A 25,876-nucleotide genomic window follows, 5' to 3' on the forward strand; every position below is an offset into this window, starting at 1 on the left:
CCGCACAATGTATACACACACACACACACACACGGAACCAAGAGCATACAGTTTGCCCACTGTGACAACAATAAAGCTCACGTAGACTGTTGTTGTGAACAAATTACACATGTGTCCTGATGATGAATTGTGCAATGTACGACGCGTGTCCACGCGATGCTTTGAAGAAGAGTTTGTGTAATGGGTTGGTTCGAGAAGGACAACTGGTAAAGGCAATGGGTCAGAGCATGTAAGATGTGAAATCAATCAGTAATACGCAAATAGTCGCACTTTTCTAATAGACACTACTCTCACTACGAACTTCCTAAGCTGACTGAATATTTCAGGAAAGGAAATGTTTCCCTAGAATTAGGAAAATCGGTCATATTTAAATTTAGCCATTTTTTCTTTCTTTAGTTTGCCGAGAATCCATTCACGATCCACCCTATACTATTATGGCCACACTTTTCAATATTAAAGGAGACAACAACAACATACAAAACAAATATATATGCACATAAGCAAACATCCAGACAATTCAACCCGAGAAAAAGCAAATTAAATGCAGCTGTTGTTAGTGCCTCAGATCATGGATGCTTCGACGCAATTCGAATAATCATCGACCCCATCATAATCATTATTATCGTCCGCATAAGCCTTGGTCTTAAATTTTCCTTTTGGAACGCGCCGATGTTTATGCCGTTGTTGTTTGCTGTTTGTTTGCCTCTCGTTTGTTCAACTTACTTTTAATTTGTTGTGTGCATGCGTTTCGCTGAAATTGAAAAACAGAAAACGAATATCCAATAATTTCCAGCAGAAGAACTCGCAGAGAAATTGTCATTTGCATAATAAAATAATACCAATATGGATTAAAGAATGAAATGCAAAACAATTTGCTCGGTGGGTACGTGGGTGTATGGATGTCAATACAGAGCCATGACAGATTGAACACGTATACCAGTCAGCACTTTCCGAATGAATGCTGGATTATAGTCTTGCCATACAGAAGCGAGGTCTAAAGTTAATATAAAAATTTTTTAATTTAAAATTTCTTATAATTTAATTTGTTTTTTGTTTACAACTCATACAAATTCCGTTTTTTGTAGAAAAAAAAAACCTTGTTAGAGGCGAATCAAAGGATAAGTATGTGGCAGACAGGCCGAAGTGCAAACCCAGGTATTCTGGGGGCTTTCAAGTGACGCTCATTCGAACACAAGATTTCATGGACATTTTATTTTCGTAGATAGTCTTAAGAGAAATTATGTTTTAAGACGAAACAAGTAAAAGTGTGCTAAGTTCGACCAGGCCTTCCCCTATGAAGAGCATTTGTCGAGTTTTATTTTCCCGGCATCTGTTTTAAAGCAAATAAAGGATAAAAGAATTAGGGAGATAAGAAATAGAGAGATTTGTTTATATGGGAGATGTATCATGCTATAGACCGCTTCAGACTATATTTGACACATATGACATGTCGAAGGTACGCTGAAATTGAAGCCATTGTACAAAATTACAGCCAAACTGTAATATTTGCGCCCTCTAGAGGCTAAAAAAGTCAAGATCTCAGATCGGTTTATATGGCAGATATATCAGGTTACAAACCGATTTGAACCATACTTAAAACGGTTGTTGGAAATCATAACAAAATACCTCATGCAAAATTTCAGCATAATCGGATAAGAATTGCGCCCTCAAGAGCCTCAAAAAGTCAAGATCCAGATCGGTTTATATGGCAGTTACATCAAGTTATGGACCGATTTGAACCATACTCAGCAAAGTTTTTGGAAGTAATAGCGAAATACGTCGTGCAAAATTTCACCCAAATCGGATAAGAATTGCGCCCTCTAGTGGCTCAAGAAGTCAAGATCCAAAATCGGTTTATATGGGAGCTATATCAGGTTATGCACCGATTTAAGACATACTTAGCACAGGTGTTGGAAGTCACAGCGAAACACGTCGTGCAAAATTTCAGCCAAATCGGATAGAAATAGCGCCCTCTAGAGGCTCAAGAAGTCAAGACCTCAGATAGGTTTATATGACAGCTTTATCAGATTATGGATCAGATTCGAACCGTATTCGATATAGTTGTAAAAAATCATAACAAAACACCTCATGCAAAATTTCAGCCAAGTCGGATAAGTATTGCGCCCTCTAGTGGCTCAAGAAGTCAAGATCCAAAATCGGTGTATATGGGAGCTATAACAGGTTATGTACCGATTTAAGGTATACTTAGCACAGTTGTTTTAAATCATTAAAACAAAACACCTCATGCATAATTTCAGCCAAATCACATAAGAATTGCGCCCTCTAGTGGCTCAAGAAGTCAAGAACCAAAATCTGTTTATATGGCAGCTATATCAAAATATGGACAAATCGGACTATATTCAGATATAGTTACCATTTAGACCTATCTGCCAATTAATGGTCTTAAGCCCATAAGAGCTGAATTTATTACCCGATTTTGGTGGAATTTGACACAGTGACTTGCACAAAGCCTCCCGTGATCCAAACAGCATAAGGTCCAGATCGGAATTTTCTTAGATATCTTAAAATATAAAAATCAATTTGTGCTTGTTTGTGTGTTCCTTTTAGACTCAAAAACGCATGAACCGATTTTCTTGAAATTTCCACAGATGGTGCATAATGATCCCGTGGTGAAAATAGGATACAAAATTTTTTCATATCTGAAGGGGGAGCGGACCCTCCCCCTTACCCTAATTTTCAGAAACACCAGATCTCGGAGATGGGTGGTGCGATTTAAGCGAAATATTGTGTGCTTTCATATAGTACCCTAGAAATAAAAATTTGGTATCCAAATTTCGGATGGGGTACCTAGGGGGGCCGCCCCACCCTAAAACCTACCAAACATATATTTAGACCAATAACGACAATATGGGACTCAAATGAAAGGTATTGAGGATAGGAAAACGCAACCCACAAAACACCCCTAAATCGGACATATTTACCGACCATGGCAATATGGGACTCAAACGAAAGGTATTTGCGAGTAGAATACGAATCTGATATCCAAATGTTTGATCACGTTTCTGGGGGTCCACCCCTTTCGCCAAAACACCCCCCAAACAGGACTTATTTACTGACTATATGGGGTTTTAATAAAAGGTATTTAAATGCAGAATTCGAATCTGATATCCAAATATAAGACCAAGTGTTTGGGGGGCCGCCTCTCCCCAAAAATCTCCCCCAAAGGGCACACATTTACGACCATAGCCACATGAAGCTCAAATGAAAGGTCTTTGAGAGGAAAGCACAGATCTGATATCAATATTCGGGAAGTGTCTATGGGGCCACCCCACCCCCACAACACCACCCAACCCCTTAAACACCCCTAAATCGGACACGTTTCTGGGGGTCCACCCCTTTCCCAAAACACTCCCCAAACAGGACTTATTTACTGACCACAGGAATATGGGGCTTAAATAAAAGGTATATGAGTGTAGAATATGAATCTGATATCCAGATGTGGGACCAAGTGTTTGAGGGGCCGCCCCGAGAACATCCCTGATACATATTTTCAAAGCTAAGTCAATGAGTGGACGCCCCATCCCCCAAAATATCCCCCAAATCGGTCATGTTTGCCTACTATGGAGAATTTGAGCTCAAATGAAAGGTATTTGGGAGTAGACCATGAATCTGACATCAACATTCGGCACCAGCTGTCTAGGGGGACGTCCCACCACCATAACAACCCCCTAGGAAGGACGTATTTGCTCACCAAGGCAATTTGGGTCTTCAAGACAGTGGAGCTCGATATTCATAGTTTTTAGGGCCCATACCCCAAACCGGACATATTTACTGGCTTTAAGGGCTTTAAGTGAATGGTATTTGAGATTATATAACGAATGTGGGGCTTAAATGACGGGAATTGGGGGGTAAAGCAAGAATTGATACCCACATTGGGGACCGATTTTTTGGGAGTCTACCCCTTTTCCAATATACCCCACAAACAGCAATTTTTTACTGACCATTACAATATGGGGCTCAAATAAAGGTCTTTGAGAGTAGAATACGAATTTGATATCCAAATGTCGGACCAATGTAATGTAAGGCATCACATTCGAATCCTGACAGGAACATCAGAACATTTTTCAGCGGTGGTTATCCCCTCCTGGCGACATTTGTAAGGTATTGGGTTGCCCAAAAAGTAATTCCGGATTTTTCATATAGTCGGCGTTGACAAATTTTTTTACAGCTTGTGACTCTGTAATTGCATTCTTTCTTCTGTCAGTTATCAGCTGTTACTTTTAGCTTGCTTTAGAAAAAAAGTGTAAAAAAAAGTATATTTGATTAAAGTTCATTCTAAGTTTTATTAAAAATGCATTTACTTTCTTTTTAAAAAAAATCCGCAATTACTTTTTGGGCAACTCAATACTTTGTTATGTAAAAGCTTCTCCCCAAAGAAGTGTCGCTCTGCGGCACACCGTTCGGACTCGGCTATAAAAAGAAAGCCTCTTATCATTGAGATTAAAACTTGAAGCGGACAGCACTCATTGATATGTGAGAAGTTTGCCCTGATTCCTTAATGGAATGTTAAGGGGCAAGTTTGCATTTGCATGTATGTGTCACATAAACTGATCTTTCAATTTGGCTTTTTGAGCTTCTCTGTGCTCAAAAACTTATTCCATTTGTTGAAAATTATGCATGCTGATTTCAGTTTTGACTTTCAACATCATTGACATGTTGGGTCTAAATAGGGCCGTACTCTTATCCAATATACCTAAAACTTTTCACCTTGAGTTTTTGTTAAGACTTTCATTATCTAGATCAGGTAGGGTCAAAATTGAGCTTCTATTCCAATCGACCCTCATATTCGAGTCTGCTTCATATCATTTTTATGCGTTATGTTATTTATGGCATGCCAACCTTTCGTCTGGATAACTTGGCATTCGCCATCCCTGCTGGAGGGCATATAAGATTCTGCCCAAGTGGAATGTTATGCCCATAGAATTGTTTCATTTGGAAATGAATTTCCACGTTATTAATGTTTAATCTTTATTTTAATTTCTTTTAGGCTAATTGTAAAAGATGTCTCCAAGTTTCCATGTTAAACGTTTCCCCTCATTATGGCTAATTTCTTTGGCAGACTTTCACATAAACTTTACCGCAAAGTAAAAAAGCACATAATTTTCCCAGGCGAAATTTGTATGTTTCAGAACCGAACCGAACCGAGGCAAACAATTTGAAGAATGTGCGCCTAAATAACTTGAATGTTCTCTGAAATAATTTAAAACATAAATTTAGTGACTTCATAAATTTGGGTTGGCGTCGTTTTGTAGAAGTTGTTCAGTTGTTCGGTTGTTGTTGTTGCTGTCTTTGTTGCTGTTAATAATGTTTGTGTGAAGTGACGCTTTTTTTTGCGTCTCATGCAAGCTGTGTTCATTATTACAAGAAAATGATAAGAAAATCATAAACAATTTTATTTCCTTCATAAAACATCTTATAAAGAAGAAATCCCCCTTTTCCGTTGCTGCTCGCTCCCAAAAATGTTTCTCCTTTCTTTGCTAAGGCAAGTGTTTACAACATAAATCAATTGTCGCATGCTAGGGAGTCGTCCCCTATAACCCAGCTGTGCAGCTGTAGCGAAGGACGGACGGACGGACGGACGGACGGACACAGGGAACTGGGATCACCAACAGAATATGCAGAAAAACAAAAAAAAAATAGAAGCAGATATCTCCGCGATATAAAAATCCCTAAAAATGACGTTCAGCTAAAGACAGCGACGATGAGCGCCTAACATATGTCATAAATTCTGTTTTAAATGTGAAAATTGTATGACTGTTCAAAAACCCCAAGAAATCGCAGCGAGTAGCTCGAGAATACGTACTACCTACAAACGCCGTAGAGAGAGAGCGGGGTGTGCATTACATTGGGACGTCTGAATGAGCATTTTTGATAAAACATAAAATACATTTTGCTAAATGTCACCAAAGTTGTGTAGACACATATAATAAAATGACAAGTGTAGCACAAGGAGATTACATGTCTTTCAGGTTTCTCGAGCGAGTATCCGCTGTTTCGTTTGCCTCTTGGAGGATTTTGGTGTCTTCTGTTTGTAGTCCTTTGAATTTTTGTATTTTGTTCGACTTGTCGCCCATCACTTGGTTTTTGCTGGAAAAAGTTTGGCTCGCTGTGTGGGTGGCTGGTGTGTGGTTTAGTGTGTGTGCGTGTGCGTGTGTGTGTTTGCGTATGTTTCAGAATTATGGCCCCTTGGATTAGGCGACAAATGTTTTTCTCCCCTCTGCTGTGGATTATGCTGCTTGGGAAAATTTAAATAAAATTTTATTTGAATTTCTCTGGACCGATATTCCTGTTTTACGATTTTATTATGCAAATAGCAAAATTACATGAATGTATGTTGGAATATTTTGGTGTGAAATATGCAATTATTGGATAATTTGGGGTATGTGGGAGTGTGATAAATTCTAACGAAATAACGAGGCAAAACGAAAAACAAGACATTTAAAAATGTGTTTGTTTGCGTCAAATTGCTTGCTTCTTAACCTTTTTTGGCATCAACCTTGATAACATTGGAGCACATTTTGATTGGCACATCATTTTCGCTTTTCCTTGCCTTGCCTTGTCTTGGAATAAAGTTTAAATAATTTCCCAGAAAATGTCTAATATCTAGTGGGTTGAATATCATGGCTTATGGAAATTCAAAAATACATTTACTTTTTATCTTTACCATGGATACAAAATTGCATAAATTAGATTTTTTTACCCAGCACCAGCACCAGCTCTAAATTTTGCCTAAAGTTAATAAAGAAGCCACTTGAGAAGCAGCATTATAAGCAGAACTGGGTAGGCAATAGAATGCCCTACACTATACAGAAACCAGTAAGGAGAGGTAAAAGTAGGGCGGTGCCGACTTTGTAAAACCCTACAAGGTGGGAGCTATTTATAATTCCGAAGCAATTTTGATGGATCTGGGCTTATGTTTTCAGATGGGTTATTAAAATTCCCGTATCAAATTTCGAGCAAAGCAAATATGTTCAAAATGTAATAACTAGGGTTGACAAATGACAAAAAATTACCAAAAATCTAACGATATAGGAGCTACATCTAAATCTTAATCGATTTTGACCAAACTTCTTAGATCTTGTGGAAGTCATCGAGGAAAGCGATGGGCCAAATTTTGGAAAGATTGGTAAATAAAAGCACTTGCAGTGGCTTTATTAGTGAAAATCAGGCGATATACTTACATGGGAGCAATATTGAAATCTGAACCGATTTCCATGAAATTCGTCGGTAATATTAAGAGTCATAAGAAAATCCTTCATGCCAAATTTGGAGCGAATCGGTTAACAAGTGAGCACTTTATTGCAATATTTCTCAAAACCGGACGAACATATATATGGGAGCTATATCAAAATCGATTTTTACCAAACTTTATAGATATAGTGATAGACATCGAGGAAAGCATTATACAAAGTTTTGGCAAGTTTGGTCAATAAATGCGATTGCAGTGGTTCTAGGAATGAAAATCGTCCGATATATTGGGTTGCCCAAAAAGTAATTGCGGATTTTTCATATAGTCGGCGTTGACAAATTTTTTCACAACTTGTGACTCTGTAATTGCATTCTTTCTTCTGTCTGTTATCAGCTTTTACTTTTAGCTTGCTTTAGAAAAAAAGTGTATAAAAAAAGTATATTTGATTAAAGTTCATTCTAAGTTTTATTAAAAATGCATTTACTTTCTTTTAAAAAATCCGCAATTACTTTTTGAGCAACCCAATACATATTTATGGCAGCTATATCTAAATCTAAACCGATTTCTATGAAAATCACCAGTAATATTAGAAGTCAGGAGATAATTCTTTCTGCCAAATTGACGAGAGAATCGGTTGACAAATGAGGACTTTATTGCAATATTTCTCAAAATCGTGCAAACATATACGTGGGAGGTATATATAAATCTGAACCGATTTAAGGCAAACTTAATGGATATTGAAGGAATGCGTTGTACAAAATTTTGGGAAGATTGGCTTATAAATGCGTACAGTGGCTCTAGGAGTGAAAATCAGGCGATATATATATATAAGCCCCAAGTGTCCTCTTGGGGCTTTTTTGGGTATGGGGGACCCCCGAAAATTAAGAGTGGAATTTGTATACCAAATTCGTACTCAACTTTTAAATACCTTTCATTTGATACCCATATTGTCCCAATCGGTACACATTTCCGTTCGGGTGGGTTTTGGGATGGGGCGTAATTATTGCATTATTACTGCAAAACGGACGAACATAGATATGGGAGTTATATCCAAATCTGAACCGATTTCTATGAAATTCAACAGTAATGTCGAGAATCATAAGAAAATCCTTCCTACCAAATTTCGAGAGAATCGGACAAGTGACCATTTTATTTCAGTATTACTGCAAATCGGACGAATATAGCTAAATCGAATCAGATAGTGATTGTGTGTCGATCGGTATACTTATCTATTGGTCTATCTTTCTTCCTTTTGGGTGTTACAAACTTATTCACTAAATTAAAATACCTTGTACCACAGTAGTGGTGTAGGGTATAAATACCAGATCTCGGAGATTGGTAATGCGATTAGTTCGACATTTTTTGCACTCTAACAATGACCAAAAAAAAAAAAATGGTTTCTATTGCGCGGGGACAGTCCAAAGTCGGCCAAACGGATATATAGACCAATCACGACAATATATAGCCATGTGTTTGGTGAGCCGTCCCATCCTAAAATACTTCCCTATTATATATTGGGTTGCCCAAAAAGTAATTGCGGATTTTTTAAAAGAAAGAAAATGCATTTTTAATAAAACTTAGAATGAACTTTAATCAAATATACTTTTTACACTTTTTTTCTAAAGCAAGCTAAAAGTAACAGCTGATAACTGACAGAAGAAAGAATGCAATTACAGAGTCACAAGCTGTGAAAAAATTTGTCAACGCCGACTATATGAAAAATCCGCAATTACTTTTTGGGCAACCCATAAAAGCTAATTGGGGTGGATATTTATTGATTTTCGGAACAAAGATCCTGGGGTCCACTCCACCTTCAGACACAACTTATTTATCGATCATGCTATTATGGGACTCATACGAAATGTTTTTGAAAGTAGAGCACAAATCTTATATTTACTTTGATGGCCAAGTGACCACCCCCGAAATACCCCTAAATTCGAGGTATTTACCAATACCATAATATGGGGCTCAAAAGAAAGTCATTTGGGAGTAGAGTAAAAATTTTCCCAGGAAACGAGCAGGGGCAAACTTTTTATACATCAATGAGTGCTTTCCAATTAAAGTTGAGTTTATCAGCGATAAGGGAACATTTATTTTGCCGAGTCCGTACGGTGTGCCGCAGTGCGACACCTCTTTGGGGAGGATTTTTTACATGATCATGCATGGTATGGTTTCTCGCAAATAACGCCAGCATTAAGAGGGGTTAACAACCGCTTTAAATTTTCGATTCGAACGCAGGCGCTCGATAGCCCTAAATAGATATTATGAAGTTAAAGAAGGCGCAACGGAGCGGGCCCTATCCAGCTAGTCTTATATATAAGATATCATCCAAGTCAAATTTTTTTTTACGTTTATAAAATTCAATATCTACTCTAACATTTTTTTAACCAAAAAATTCATTTGAAAATATGATGGTCGGTAAATTGTTTCTGGGATCTTCCCATATATTCAAAATTATCTCGTCTGTCATACAGACATTTTATTTAGCTGCTCTTTTTTATACCCTGCACCATAGGATGAGGGGTATACTAATTTCGTCATTCTGTTTGTAACTACTCGAAATATTCGTCTGAGACCCCATAAAGTTTATATATTCTTGATCGTCGCGACATTTTATGTCGATCTAGCCATGTCCGTCCGTCCGTCTGTCTGTCGAAAGCACGCTAACTTCCGAAGGGGTAAAGCTAGGCGATTAAAATTTTTCACAAATACTTCTTATTAGAGTAGGTCGGTTGGTATTCTAAATGGGCCATATCGGTCCATGTTTTGATATAGCTGCCATATAAACCGATCTTGGGTCTTGACTTCTTGAGCCTCTAAAGTGCGCAATTCTTATCCGATTGGAATGAAATTTTGCATGAAGTATTTTATAATAATATCCAACAAATGTGCCAAGTATGGTTCAAATCGGTCCATAACCTGATATAGCTGCCATATAAACCGATCTTGGGTCTTGACTTCTTGAGCCTCTAGAGGGCGCAATTCTTATCCGATTGGAAGCAAATTTTGCACGACGTGTTTTGCTATGATATCCAGCAACTGTGCCAAGTATGGTTCAAATCGGTTCATAACCTGATATAGCTTTCATATAAACTGATCTGGGGACTTGACTTCTTGAGCCTCTAGAGTGCGCAATTATTATCCGATTTGGCTGAAATTTTGCATGACGTATTTTATAATGACTTTCAACAACTGTGTCAAATAAGGTTCAAATTGGTTCATAACCTGATATAGCTGCCATATAAGCCTATCTGGGATCTTGACTTCTTGAGCCTCTAGAGGTCGCAATTATTATCCGATTTGCCTGGAATTTTGTGCGACGGATTCTCTCATGACCATCAACATACGTGTTTATGTTTTGAATCGGTCTATAGCCCGATACAGCTCCCATATAAATCGAACTTTCTATTTTACTTCTTGAGCCCCCAAAGGGCGCAATCCTTATTCGAATTGGCTGACATTTTACACAGGTCTCCAACATATAATTTAATTGTGGTCCAAACCAGACCATGTCTTGATATCGCTCTAATGGCAGAGCAAATCTTTTCTTTTATCCTTTTTTTTTTTGCCTAAGAAGAGATGCCGGGAAAAGAACTCGAAAAATCGCGATCCATGGTGGAGGGTATATAAGATTCGGCCCGGCCGAACTTAGCACGCTTTTCTTGTTTTAGAATTGAAACATGTTATGGTCTCCATAATTTTAACCTGGTGCATTTGAAATTGATTCTACGAAATAAGCTAATAAATTAAAGTCATTCTATATATAAGGTGTGGAGTTAGAATTCCAAAAAGTCTTTAAAAGAAATTTTTGATTTTAAAGTTTTTGTACACAAGCTATACGAAACTCAGGTTGGAAATCAAACAAAAAAACCAACCAACCAACCCATATACAAAGAAAGGCAAGGCTCGTGTGGATACGAACAAAGAGAAACAACAGCACTTCAAAGTCATGGCTTTAATTAAATTTTCAAAAGGATGAGTGTACAAAGGGCAAAGCAACAGACGACCCCTTGTTAGATCAACGAATGCCATTGTAAGTCATATGAAACGGAGAAAATATACCCAAAGAATTAAATCACTGAAATATTCAACAGATAGGTAAAAAGCAAAAGAGTATAATTAAAAGCGAAACAGTAATTGCAATAATTCCAGTAAGTCATATAACAAAACACGTTTTCACAAAATCATACTCACAAAGTGTAAATGTATGAAAAGCTCGAAAATTTGTAATTAATCTCTTTTGCATTGCTGTGCCGAATTGCGGTAGTACCTTTGATACTGTTCCAATTATACTCGTACATAAAAAAAAATTTCCCTCCCTTTTGCTTTTTATTTATTATCGCTTGTTTTTGATCTGCATACGAAACTTTTAATTGTCTCTATGACACAATGTCACACAACGTTTTTGTTACGCTGTCATATCAAGATTATTTAATGGTTTGAATAAAACCAATTTACTAAATATAAACTTGGGATTTGTTTCCCTATTTACACACTTGTTGAAAAATTAGTTGCAACAATTGAGTGAAAACAACTAAGCAATGACTAAGGGCTAGCCATGATTTCGCAACATGAAAGCATACATTTGGGGAGACTTATTTTAATGCATAAGGATTCTGAAAGAGTACGATATGAGAGTACGATATGAGAGCGATTTGAGAGAAATCTGTGTGTGGAACTATTTTAGGGACATGTTGACTGACAACGATGTATCAAACCTGCATACGAATATCGGATCAGGATAATATCGGATCGGTTTATATGACAGCTATATGAGGTAATGAACCGCATAAAATACAGCTATATCAGGTTATGGACCGATTTGAACCATACTTGGCACAGTTGTTGGACATCATAACAAAACACGTCGTGCAAAATTTCATTTTAATCGAATAAGAATTGCGCACTCTAGAGGCTCAAAAAGTCAAGACCCAAGATCGGTTGGTATGGCAGCTTTATCAAAACATGGACCGATATGGCCCATTTACAATACCAACCGACCTACACTAATAAGAAGTATTTGTGCAAAATTTCAAGCGGCTAGCTTTACCCCTTCGGAAGTTAGCGTGCTTTCGACAGACAGACGGACGAACGAACAGGCGGACGGACGAACGGACGGACGGACGTACATGGCTAGATCGATATAAAATGTCGCGACGATCAAGAATATGTATACTTTATAGGGTCTCAGACGAATATTTCGAGTAGTCACTTTTTTTATACCCTCCTATGGTGGAGGGTATAATAAGTGCTGGTAAGTGCTGGCACTTGTAACCCCACACGCTATACAACAAATTATCTCGGTCCATGGAGCAAGTTCAGTTGCATATCATGCAATTAATTTGTATGAAATATCTGTGCTCCTATTAGTTGTTGTTGTTGTTTTGGTTCAGGCTCCCTTTTTTTTACAAATATGTTCACCCCTTCTCATGAATTCAAATGAAAATTTATGTGTTCCTTGTCATTTATGGTTTCGTTGCAGTTTTGTCACATGTGGCATACATTGTGGGATGGATGAGATGGGTGTTAGCTGCTGTGGCTGCTGTGGCTGCTGCGGCTGCTGCGGCTATTATAGCCTCTGATCTCGGTCTGGGAGTCTAGAGTATTTTATGTGTCCTGTATATGGATGACATGGGTAATGTTGCTGCCACTTCTGTTGATGATGTTGTGGTTGTTGCTGTTGCCGCTGCTGCTTATGTTGTTGTTATTGGCAATTCCAATACTGCGGTTATACTCCTATTTATGTGGAATATTAAATTTAGTTTTTATTCGAATGCGTTCTGGCAATGTTGTAAACAAGTTTGTTTTTTTCCTCCTCACTTCGGTTCGGTCCGGTTCGGGTTGGTTTGGTTTTTGTGCATTTATTTATCATTTGAAAGTTTCTGATTCAATTTGGTTTGGCATTCACATTTGTGTTTGCTTTATTTCAATGAGATTGTTTTTTGCCGTTTTGGTTTTTGCAATTTGTGAAATATTTATTCGTTATCCGCAACAATTTTTATGATGAATTCTGCATGAAAATAAAACTCGCATTCCCATGAAAGTATTTTATTGTCATATTTTGCCCCGCCGTAATTAACGAATGTAAATAATCATTTTTATAATTGGATGCTTGATGCCATAAAAGGTGCTTATGCGTTATGAAAATATCACAGCCACATAGCGCATTGCATTGTGAAGACAACGGGATTGACTGACATTAAGTGCGCAAATAAAAAAAAAATGAATTTGTTTTGCTTGTATCGTTTCAGGATAATACCAAAGCAGCAGAGCATTGAGAGTACCAGGTGAGTGGGCAATCAAGTATTTATGCTACATGCTAATTAAGCGTTCGACAAATATTGTGGACAGCGGAAATGTTAACTGTTCAACGCACGCCATTTTCTATGAAGCTTAATACAATTAAAACGAATTTAAATTAAATATTTCTTTTTATATGAGTGGGACTGTGTGAACTTTCCCATTCATGGGAAATGTTGCTTTTTTTCTGTTGCCTTAAATGTTAAAATCCAAGAGATTTAAACAGATTGCGACTCTTCATATTACGCTCAATCTGGTAATTGATAATAATAAAGAATGAAAAAAAAATGAGGAAAAAAAAAATGTTTGTGACCAGGTGGTAAAAAATCTGCTTGGGATATGGTGATCTAAAAACTGTATATCGGAATTCAAAATCCATGGTCGACTGCAGAGAAACCATGCAAATGCTAATTTGCCCTTGAACATTCTATTAAGAACAGCAGAAAAATTCTCAGATATCAATGAGTGCTGCCCGATTCAAGTTTGAGCTCAATGATAAGGGGCCTTCTTCGTATAGTGGAGTCCGAACGGCGTGCCGCAGTGGAAGCTCCTGTTTGGGAAGAAGCTTTAACATGGCTTAGTACCTAACAAATGTCACCAGCATTAGGAGTGGATAACTTCCCTATAACAATTTTATTCCCTCCACCTTAGGATAAGTGTATACTAATTTCGTCAACCCGATTGTAACACCTCGAAATGTTCGTCGTAAAGTATTGGGTTGCCCAAAAAGTAATTGCGGATTTTTTAAAAGAAAGTAAATGCATTTTTAATAAAACTTAGAATGAACTTTAATCAAATATACTTTTTTTACACTTTTTTTCTAAAGAAAGAATGCAATTACAGAGTCACAAGCTGTGAAAAAATTGTTCAACGCCGACTGTATGAAAAATCCGCAATTACTTTTTGGGCAACCCAATATAAAATTGATCGTCATGACATTTTAAGTCGATCTAGCCATGTCCGTCCGTCTGTCCGTCCATCTATCCGTCAATTTGTCAGTACGTCTGTCTTTCCGTCCGTCTGTCTGCCCGTCTGTCTGTCCGTCTGTCTGTCCGTCCGTCTGTCTGTCTGTCCGTCCGTCCGTCTGTCTGTCTGTCCGTCCGTCTGTCCGTCCGTCTGTCCGTCCATCTGTCCGTCCGTCTGTCTCTCCGTCCGTCTGTCTGTCCGTCTGTCTGTCTGTCCGTCCGTCTGTCTGTCCGTCCGTCTATCCGACCGTCCGTCTGTCTGTCTGTCCGTCCGTCTGTCGAAAGCACGCTAACTTTCGAAGGAGTAAAGTTAGGCAATTGAAATTTTGCACAAATACTTCTAATGTAGGTCGGTTGGGATTGTAAATGGTCCATATCGGTTCATGTTATACATATACCGATCTTTGGTCTTGACTTCTTGAGCCGCTAGAGGGCGCAATACTTATCCGATATGGCATAAGGTGTTTTCTTATGACTTCCAACAATTGTGCTAAGTATGGTTCAAGTCGGTCCATAACCACAAATAATTGCCATATAAACCGATCTTGAATCTTGAAATCTTGAGTCACTAGAGGATTCAATTCTCTTCCGATTTGTCTGAAATTTTGCATGAATTGTTTTATTATGACTTCCAACAACTGTGCTAAGTATGGTTTAAATCGGTACATAACTTTATATAGCTGCCATATAAACCGATATTGGATCTTGACTCCTTGAGCCACTAGAGGGCATACTTGAGGTGTTTTGTTATGACTTCCAACAATTGTGCTGAGTTTGGTTTAAATCAGTCCATAACCTGATAGAGCTGTCATATGAACCGATCTTGAATTTTGAATTCTTGAGCCACTAGAGGTCGAACATCTCATCCGATTTGGCTGAAATTTTGCACAAAATGTTTGATATGACTTCCAACAACTGTGGTAAATATAGTTCAAATCGGTCCATAACCACATATAGCTGCCATATAAACCGATCTTGGATCTTGAATTCTTGAGTCACTAGAGGGCGCACTTCTCAGCCGATTTCGCTGAAATTTTGCGGGAGGTGTTTTGTTATAACTTCCAACAATTGTGCTGAGTTTGGTTTAAATCAGTCCATAACTTGATATAGCTGCCATATAAACCGATATTGGATCTCGACTTCTTGAGCCAGTAGAGGGCGCGCTTCAAAGCAGTACATAACCTGATAGAGCTGTCATATAAACCGATCTTGGATTTTGAATTCTTGAGGAACTAGAGGACTCAATTTTCATCCGATTTGTCTGAAATTTTGGATGAAATGTTTTTTTAAGACTTCCAACAACTGTGCTAAATGTGGCTCCAATCGATCCATACCCTGATATAGCTGCCATATAAACCGATCTTGGATTTTGACTCTGGAGCCACTAGAGGGCGCACTTCGGATCCGATTTGGCTGAAATTTTGGGTGAGGTGTTTTGTTGTGACTTCCATCAAATGTGCTAGGTATGGTTTAAATCGGTACATAACCTGATATAGCCGTCATATAAACCGATGTAGGATCTTGACTTTTTAGGCCTCTAGAGGGCGCAATTCTTATCCGGATTGGCTGAAATTTTGCACCAAATATTTTATTATGACTTCCAACAACTGTGCTAAGTGTGTTTCAAATTGGTTCATAACATGATATAGCTGCCATATAAACCGATCTTGGATATTGACTCTTGAGCCACTAGAGGGCGCACTTCTCATCCGTTTTGGATGAAATTTTGAGTGAGCTGTTTTGTTGTGACTTCCAACAAATGTGGTAAGAATGGTTTAAATCGGTACATAACCTGATATAGCCGTCATATAAACGGATCTAAGATCTTGTATTTTTAGGCCTCTAGAGGGCGCACTTCTCATCCGTTTTGGCTGAAATTTTGCGTGAGGTGTTTTGTTATGACTTCCAATAAATGTGCTTAGTATGGTTCAAATCGGTACATAACCTGATATAGCCGTTATATAAACCGATATATGATCTTGAATTTTAAGGCCACTAGAGGGCGCACTTCTGATCCGTTTTGGCTGAAATTCTGCATGAGGCGTTTTGTTGTGACTTCCAACAAATGTGCTAAGTATGGTTTAAATCGGCACATAACCTAATATAGCGGTCATATAAACCGATCTAGGATCTTGAATTTTTAGGCCTCTAGAGGGCGCACTTCTCATCCGTTTTGACTGAAATTTTACGTTATGTGTTTTGTTATGACTTACAACAAATGTGCTAAGTATGGCTCAAATTGGTACATAACCCGATATAGCTGCCACATAAACCGATCTGGGATCTTAACTTCTTAAGCCTCCAAAAGAAATTTCAATCAAATCGGACAAAAATTGCGGCTTGTGAGAGCTCGAGAAGTCAAATCGGGAGATCGGTTTATATGGCAGCTATATCCAAATCTGGCCGTTATGGCCCATTTGCAATCCCCAACGACCTACATCAACATTGCGTATATGTGCAAAATTTCAAGCGGCTAGATTAACGCGTTCGACCGCTATCGTGATTTCGACAGACTGACGGACAAGGCTAGTTCTACTCAGAATGTCGTGACGATCAAGAATATATTTACTTTATGGGGTCTTAGATAAATATTTCGAGTTGTAACAAACGGAATGACTAGATTAGTATACCTCCATCCTATTGTGATGGGTATAAAAGTGGACAGACTGACAAACGGACAGATAGAGAGACATAAAGAAAGAGAGACAAGCAGACATAGTTAGAAAGAATCAGAAAGTGTCTCTCAGTCGATCATTATACTTTGCAATGGGTCTATTTCTCTTCCTTCTGGATGTTATAAACATAATCACTAAGTTATAATACCATATACCTCAGTAGTGGAGTAGAGTATACGAATAATTCTTTAGTGGTAAAATCCATTAACCAGGCTCATCCTGTTTTAATACAATTTCACAATATACACTTTTCTCCCAAATTAACTTTTTGAGCTTCGTCATTATTGCAGAAAATTCTATATATTTCAAGAATTCGTTTCATTCCTCCCACATTATAACCTATGATTTGTTTATATACATTTACAATTAATACAGCTATTTAGTGATATTATTGGGACATACGTACAGTCACATCAATGCTCATTAATTACTCTGTTTACATATCTCTGCAGATGCAAAAGTTGGTTTTCAAAAACCAAAAACACACACATAATTGCCATTAGTAAATCAGTCCTCCATTATCATAGCAAGAGTTGCGGAACAATCATTTTTCTTTAGAGCTCAATATTTAAATACGCATTACTTTTTTGTCTGCTCATTTCTCATTCAATTATTCCCTAATTATGTCATATAATTTATATTGATAAATGTAACTGAGAACGCCTACTTTAGTCAAATGCTATTAGGAGCATGTCGCGAACCGAGCTCACAACAAAAATGTCATTTATTTTAACATTAAAATGAATGCTCATTCACTTGTCAGTGTTAGTGAAAGGCCAAGGGAATAAGGATGCCAACAAACTTTGGCCATGGTAATGGTGTTGCCGTTGGTGTCTTGTTGTTGCCTTTGTTGTTTTACACAATCAGGGAACAAAGCGAACTGAATGGCAGTATCTGTTAATTGGTTGAATTCGAGGGGCCACAAATAATGTTCTGCAAAGCATTTACAATTGTAATACACCATTTCCGATGGCAAAGGTTTTTGTTGTGGGTATATAGCAAGTAGGTAAAAATTATATGTATCCAGTAGGGCATGGGATGGGGTTGAACCGCTACGGTGGCCTACTTGTGAATATTTACATTCGCCAATTCCAACAAGTTCTCAAAGAAATAAGAACCTTAAGTGGAACTTATTCTACTGAACAGTGCAGGACATACAAACAGCAGGTGCTCTTTAACTCCTGTTCCTTGCGATCTTCAGAGCTTCAACAGAAATCATGCAACCTTTAGTCTAACATCATGTTTTCCTATCAGACAGTTTCATGCCATAACGGACACGATGAGCGAGATTTCTGTTTAGCAACGGGCAGCAAAGTGTTTGACCTCTTCTAATTTAGGAGGAGCCACATAACTATAATAAGGTTATAGACCGATTTAAGCCATATTTGGCACAGTTGTTGGAAGTCATAATGCAATACGTCATGCAAAATTTCGGACAAATCGGATAAGAATTGCGCCCTCTAGAAGCTCAAGAAGTCAAGACCCAAGATCGGCTAATATGTCAGCTATATCAAAACATGGACCGATTTGATCCATTTACGATCCCAACCGACCTACTCTAATCAAAAGTATTTGTGCAAAATTTCAAGAGGTGAGCTTTACTTCTTCGAAAGTTAGCGTGCTTTTGATAGACAGACAGACGGACGGACATGGCTAGACCGAAAATGGGCTATATCGGACTATATCCTATATCCAATATAGACTGATCGGTCAATTTAAGGTCTTCGGCCCATAAAAACCATATTTATTATCTGATTTTACTGAATTTTCGAACTGTCAGTGTTGTTAGGGCCCTCAAAATGAGGATTTGATCCAGATTTGGATATAGCTGGCTTATAGTCCGATCTTTCGATATAAGGTCTTGGGACCATAAAAGGCGCATTTTTGGTCGAATGTCGCAGAAATTTAGAACAGTGAGTTGTATTAAGCCCCTCGATATCCTTCTTGAAGACAGCCCAAACGGTGGTGTTGGCCATGTAAAAGGCGCATTTATTATCCTATATATTGGGTTGCCCAAAAAGTAATTGCGGATTTTTCATATAGTCGGCGTTGACAAATTTTGCACAGCTTGTGACTCTGTAATTGCATTCTTTCTTCTGTTAGTTATCAGCTGTTACTTTTAGCTTGCTTTAGAAAAAAGTGTAAAAAAAGTATATTTGATTAAAGTTCATTCTAAGTTTTATTAAAAATGCATTTACTTTCTTTTAAAAAATCCGCAATTACTATTTGGGCAACCCAATAGCTGAAATTTGGCATGACTTATGTTAGGCTTTTCGACATCCGTGTCCATATGGTTCAGATCGGTCTATATTAGGATATGACTGCCAAAAAGACCAATATTGAACAGTGACTGGTATTAATTGGACCATTCAATGTCAATGCTGAATTTGGTCCAAATCGGACCATATTTTGATATAGTTACTATGGATGCATAAATAAAGCATTTTCACCGGATTATGAGGAAAGGTGGTTTACATATATACCCGAGATAGTGGGTATCCAAAGTTCGGCCGGGCCGAACTTAATGCGTTTTTACTTGTTTCGGAATATATCGCTCACTCTTGAACTTCATGTGGTTGTTCTTCACCCCAAATACGACAGTTTTGCTTAATTACGAATCTTTTTAGGCACAAATGAGCCAATCGATGCACAATTTTTGGATAAAACATTGGATTTTGAATGCGCTCGAATTTTGACTATAAAATTCAACGATATGTACTAGTAGGTCGTTTATGTTCAGTATATTCTGCAATTTCATCATAGATGAACGATGAATTGGCAGAGTATACTGAACACTTTTCACAGATGACAGATTTTAACACAATTATCAATCAGTGATGTCATCTCTCAGAACTTAACTCACAAAAAATCAACCTCACGTTGCTCGCTTGTGAATTTATCCATGATGAAATGGCAGCGTATATAGAACACATTTCACATATGATGTTTATCAATCAGTGCTACCATCTCTAATAACTTAACTTGTAGAAGTCACCCCTTACAAGTTAAGTGTAGAAACTTAAATTTCAAGCATTGTCAATATAATATTTCCTATAATTACCTTTTAAATTTCCGCTAAGACAAGATTTATTGCTTTTTATGTTGTCCATTAAATATTAAAATTTTGCACTCCTATAAACTCAAACATGATATGGTGTATTTCCTAAAAATATTTTTGCGCTTGAAGACAAAAAAACTTTAGCAGTCTCATTAAGCCTAATGTTGAAAGCCTACTCACAGAACTCGTATAATTTTTCTGTTTGTTTGTTTGTCCAATACTGCTTCTTGCCAAACAATCCAAGGCACTTTGGCCAACAAAAAAAAAAAAAAAAAAAATGGCGGAAAAATAAAGTTTGGCATACTTTGCGCTATTTCGAAGGAAATGATTGTCCAAATAAAAGCAGAAAATAAGCCTATTTGAGCTGAATTCCTTGAAAACCGTTGTGTGTCTAAAGTTGCTAGGGCTGCAATGTTAATGTGTGTGTGTGTCAGTGTAGGTGTGTTTTTCTGTCTGCTCATTTGTTTGTTTCCACAAATTTGCGAGTAGTTTTCCAAAGTAATTATCAACGCCTCTTTCTCTTAAATAAAATAACAAATCTCAGGCCTCTGGGCTATTTGTACGTAAAGTCGAAGGATTACTTGAAATTATTGCAAATAATGAAAGAACTGTTGAAAATGAAAATTTTTCTTGTGGACCAAAGTGATTTCAAATAAGAGAGGAATGAAGTGATTTTAATTAAAATCAAAGTTACAATGCAAATTGGTTAGTATCATGATTTAAAGTCGATAGTTTGTATGGCTTTTAATACAGATGGGTAGAATAACAAGTAAAAACTTATGAATTTCGGACGTGCTGAACTTTGGATACCCACCACCTGGGGTATATTCAACATCGTATTTTATTATAACACCACTACCATATCCATAGTTATATCAAAATAAAGGCTGGTCGGGATCATTATTGTTACAGGTGACGAGAAGTCTTCTACAAGTCAAAGTTGGAGCGAAATCCGGCAATTAATACGCTTTTTAAGGCATTAAGACCTTAAACTGGAAGATCGCTATATATGACAGCCTTATCTATATATGTTCCGATATAGACAATTTTCAATTTGGATGTTGGGAGGCTTAATTAAATGTTCACTGTCTCCAATTTAAAAGAAATCGGATAATAAATGCAGCAGTAGTCGGTTTAAGACCCTACACCGAAAAAAAGTTGGCCAAAATTTGATATTCTTCCTTATTCCTAGGATTTTGGAAATGAAAACGAACCAAAGAACCAAAACCTTTAAACAAGGATGCTATTTTTATACCCTCCGCCTAAAATCCATCAAAAGTCGAACTTTCACTATGAAAACTTTAAATTGGCTGTATCTCCTAAACTATGCGTCGTAGAGGGAAATAGGCTTTAAATCGTGACTCCACCAAAAAATTCAAAAATTTACCTAAAACCCATCAAAAGTCGAAATTTCACTATGAAAACTTTAAATTGGTTGTATCTCCTAAACCATGCGTCGTAGAAGGAAAGGGGCCTTATTTCCTGACTCCACCAAAAAATTCAAAAATTGTCTTAAATCCATCAAAAGTCGAAATTTCACTAAGAAAACTTGGCTGTATCTCCTAAACCATGCGTCGTAGAGGGCAAAGGGCCTCAATTCGTGACTTTACCAAAAAATTCAAAAAATTACCTAAAATCCATCAAAAGTCCAAATTTCACTTAGAAAACTGTATCTCCTGAACTATGCGTCGTAGAGGGAAATGGGCCTTAATTCGTGACTCCACCAAAAAATTCAAAAATTTACCTAAAATCCATCAAAAGTCCAAATTTCACTAAAAAAATTTGTCTGTATCTCCTAAACCATGCGTCGTAGAGGGAAATGGTTCGTGACTCCACCAAAAAATTCAAAAATTTACCTAAAATCCATCAAAAGTCCAAATTTCACTAAGAAAACTTGGCTGTATCTCCTAAACCATGCGTCGTAGAGGGAAATGGTTCGTGACTCCACCAAAAAATTCAAAAATTTACCTAAAATCCATCAAAAGTCAAAATTTCACTAAGAAAGCTTTAAATTGGCTGTATCTCCTAAACCATGCGTCGTAGAAGGAAATGGGCCTTAATTCGTGACTTCACCAAAAAATTCAATAATTGACCTAAAATCCATCAAAAGTCTAAATTTCACTAAGAAAGCTTTAAATTGGCCGTATCTCCTAAACCATGCGTCGTAGAGGGAAATGGGCCTTAATTCGTGACTTCACCAAAAAATTCAAAAATTGACCTAAAATTCAAATTTCACTATGAAAACTTTAAATTGGCAGATGTGGGTATACTAATTTCGTCATTCTGTTTGTAACTCCTAGAAATTTTCGTCTCAGACCCTATTAAGTATATATATTCTTGATAGTCATAACATTTAAGTCGATCTAGCCATGTTCGTCCATCTGTTCGTCCGTCCGTCTGTCTTTCGAAGGCACGCTAACTTTCGAAGTAGTAAGGCTAGCCGCTTGAAATTTTGCACAAATGCTTCTTATAGGTGTAGGTCGGTTGAGATTGTAAATGGACCATATCGGCCCTTGTTTTGATATATCTGCCATATAAACCAATCTTGGATCTTGACTTCTTGCATTTTGAAAGTTCGACCAAGTGTTTGGGGGACGACCCTAAATCCCAAAATACCCCCAAATCGGACATATTTACCGACTATGGCAACATGGGGTTCAAATGATAGGTATTTGGGATTAGAGCACAAAATTGATATCCACTTTTGGGACCAAGTTTCTGGGGGTCCGCTCCTTCAGCAAAACAACCCAAAATAGCACTTATTTACTGACCATGGCAATAGGGGACTCAAATAAAAGACATTTGAGTGTTGAATACGAATCGGATATCCAAATGTGGGACCAAGTATTTGGGCGGGCCCCCCTCCCCCAAAACACCGCCTCCCCCAAAACACCGCCTCCCCCAAAACACCGCCTCCCCCAAAACACCTCCTCCCCAAAACACCTCCTCCCCAAAACACCCCCCTTCCCCAAAACATCCCTCCACCAAAACACCCCCTCCCCCAAAACACCCCTCCCCCAAAACACCTCCTCCCCCAAAACACCCCCTCCCCCAAAACACCCCGCAAAGGGGACAAATTTTCGACCGTAGCAATATGGGACTGAAGTGAAAGGTCTATGAGAGTAGAGCACGAATATGATATCAATATTCAGGAAAGTGTCTATACCCCTCTTACCCCCATAGTAAATATTTTTTTTCTTTTGAAGTAGAACAGAAATCTTATATATATTTTCAGGACCCAGACACTGAGTGGCTGCCCCATCTCCCAAAAAATTCCCTAAAACCAGACATTTTTGCCGATTATAGAAATATGAGGCTCAAATAAAAGATATCTGGGAGTAGAGCATCAAACTGATACCAACAATCGGGTCCAACTGTCTACGAAGATACACCCCACCACCCCATTCTATATGAGAGCAATACCTAAATTTGAACCGATTTTCATGAAATTAAGCTTTAATGTAGAGAGTCAAAAGGAAATCCTTCCTGCCTTCGAGAGAATCGGTTAAAAAAGAACCATTTTATTGCATTATTACTGAAAATCGGACGAAGATATATATGGGAGCTATATCCAAATCTGAACTGATTTCAAACTCCTCAGATATATATGTTACTCTTGTCAAGGTAATCGTTGTACGAAGTTTTGGGAAGTTTGGTCAATAAATGCGTTGCAGTGGCTCTAGGAGTGAAAATCGGGCGATATATTTGGAAGCTATGTCTAAATCTGAACCGATTTCTATGAAATTCTCCAGTAACATTGAGAGTCAAGAGAATATCCTCCCTGCCAAACTTCGAAAGAATCGGTTAACAACTTACCATTTTATTGCATTATTACTGAAAATTGGACGAACATATTTTTTCCAATTTCAATAGGCACCGTCTCTAGACCGAAAAACATGCCTTACCAAATTTCGGGACGAACGGATGAAAACTGCGACGTGTACTTGGTACACAGTTTAACATGGATGGACAGACGGAGGGAGGGACGTATCTAACTCGAATCAGAAAGTGATTCTGAGTCTATCGGTATACTTATCAAAGGAACCTATCTATCTTCCTTTTGGGTGTTACAAACAAATTTATAAAGTTATAATACCTTATACCACAGTAGTGGACAAAACTTTTTTTCAGTGTAATGTACAAATCCCATACTTCTTGTATTGATTAAATAAATGTTTGGATTTCTACTACAGTTGTGTTAGAGCTCTGACGATGATGGTGTTGTCAGGGACTAAATAGGCAGCATGGCACTAAGAACTAGCTTTTACTTATTTAATTATGACCTTATTAAATATACTTATCTAACTGCCTTGCCCTTTTCCTTAACCAACCAACATTTCTCTTATCTAAACAATAAGATCCATAATTTTGAAATGATATTTTATACTCGTAAACAATACAGGAATATATACAAATGAAAAAGTTTGAATGCTTTTCCCTACCAAATGTACATAAAATGTATTTCTAACATTAAATGAGATGGGCATACATATCCACATTCATAAAAGTTTGTCGACATATGTTTGTCCAAGTAATCACAAATTGGTAAACACGTGTATGTTGACAGAAAGGACATATAGTTAGTGGTTTGCGTGTGTGCTGTAGTCTGCCTGGTCAATATCTATTGGTATTTACACTGTGTTAAACAATATACTTGTATTTTATCTGTAATAACAAATCTACTCCAACTCGCCCATGGTCCCTGTCCTCAGCCATTGAGTGTCGTCATTGTTTGATGTTACAATATTTATTAATGTTATCAGCAAATATGCCAGTAAGCCATATTTAATACACAATAATGGAAGTGGTTGAAATTCCCAAATGGCCAAATTCCCAATGGAAAATAGTGAAATCGTTAGAAATGTGACAATTTGTGAGAAATATTAGGAATGTCCTACATAAGGACGAGTGTACGAAGATGTATGAAATGGAAATGTGATTACATCAAACAACGTATATACATAGGCATTCAATGTTTGTTGACTTACATAGAATACACCACAACTAAGAAGGGGGTGAACTTTTAGACGACAATATTATACCCCTTACGGCTTTCTTATATAACCTAGTTTAAAACTTACATATGTAAAAGAAATTTATCTTTAAGTGGATCATAAGTTTGCGTAACATTGTTTTTAGGTAAAAACTGTTGACAAGTATTAATGAATTTAATACTGCAATATACGCACCGAGACCGCTACACACGTTCTAATGATGAAAGTCAACAAGGGCGAGATTAATATTGCCATAGTTCATTAGCCATGGACGACCCGGAACAAAGGTTCTTAACTGAAACATATCAACTACCAATTGTTCTATAATAACAGGGGAACTCGGCCGAAGATCTGCGGTATATGTCATCAAAATTCAAATTATAAGGAATTATATGGAAGGCCAATGCCAAATTTCGTAAAGATCGGACCAAAATTGTGGCTTCTAGAGCCTTAAAAGGCCATATCGGATGAAAAATATATATGGGAGCTATATCTAAATGTGGACCGATTTTTATGGAAATTTGTACAGATACGAAAACGTTAAATAAAACGCTCCATGCCGAATTTCGTAAAGATCGGACCAAAATTGTGGCTTCTACAGCCTTGAAAGGCCATATCGGATGAAAAATATCTATGGGAGCTATATCTAAATCTGGGCCGATTTTTATGAAACT

The 25,876-nt window shown here is 37.5% G+C and overlaps 1 protein-coding gene across 1 annotated transcript in view; it reads left to right on the forward strand.

Moving 5' to 3' along the window:
* The first annotated feature begins 13,460 nt into the window (after positions 1-13,460).
* Positions 13,461-25,876, forward strand: part of LOC106088179 (uncharacterized) — a 114,912-nt gene continuing 102,496 nt past the window's right edge. The window contains exon 1 of the mRNA XM_013253564.2: positions 13,461-13,497. The gene's annotated coding sequence lies outside the window, so the exon portion shown is untranslated. The remainder of the gene's footprint in view (positions 13,498-25,876) is intronic.

Source organism: Stomoxys calcitrans, chromosome 3 (genome assembly GCF_963082655.1).
Source record: "Stomoxys calcitrans chromosome 3, idStoCalc2.1, whole genome shotgun sequence".
NCBI classification, from domain to species: domain Eukaryota; kingdom Metazoa; phylum Arthropoda; class Insecta; order Diptera; family Muscidae; genus Stomoxys; species Stomoxys calcitrans.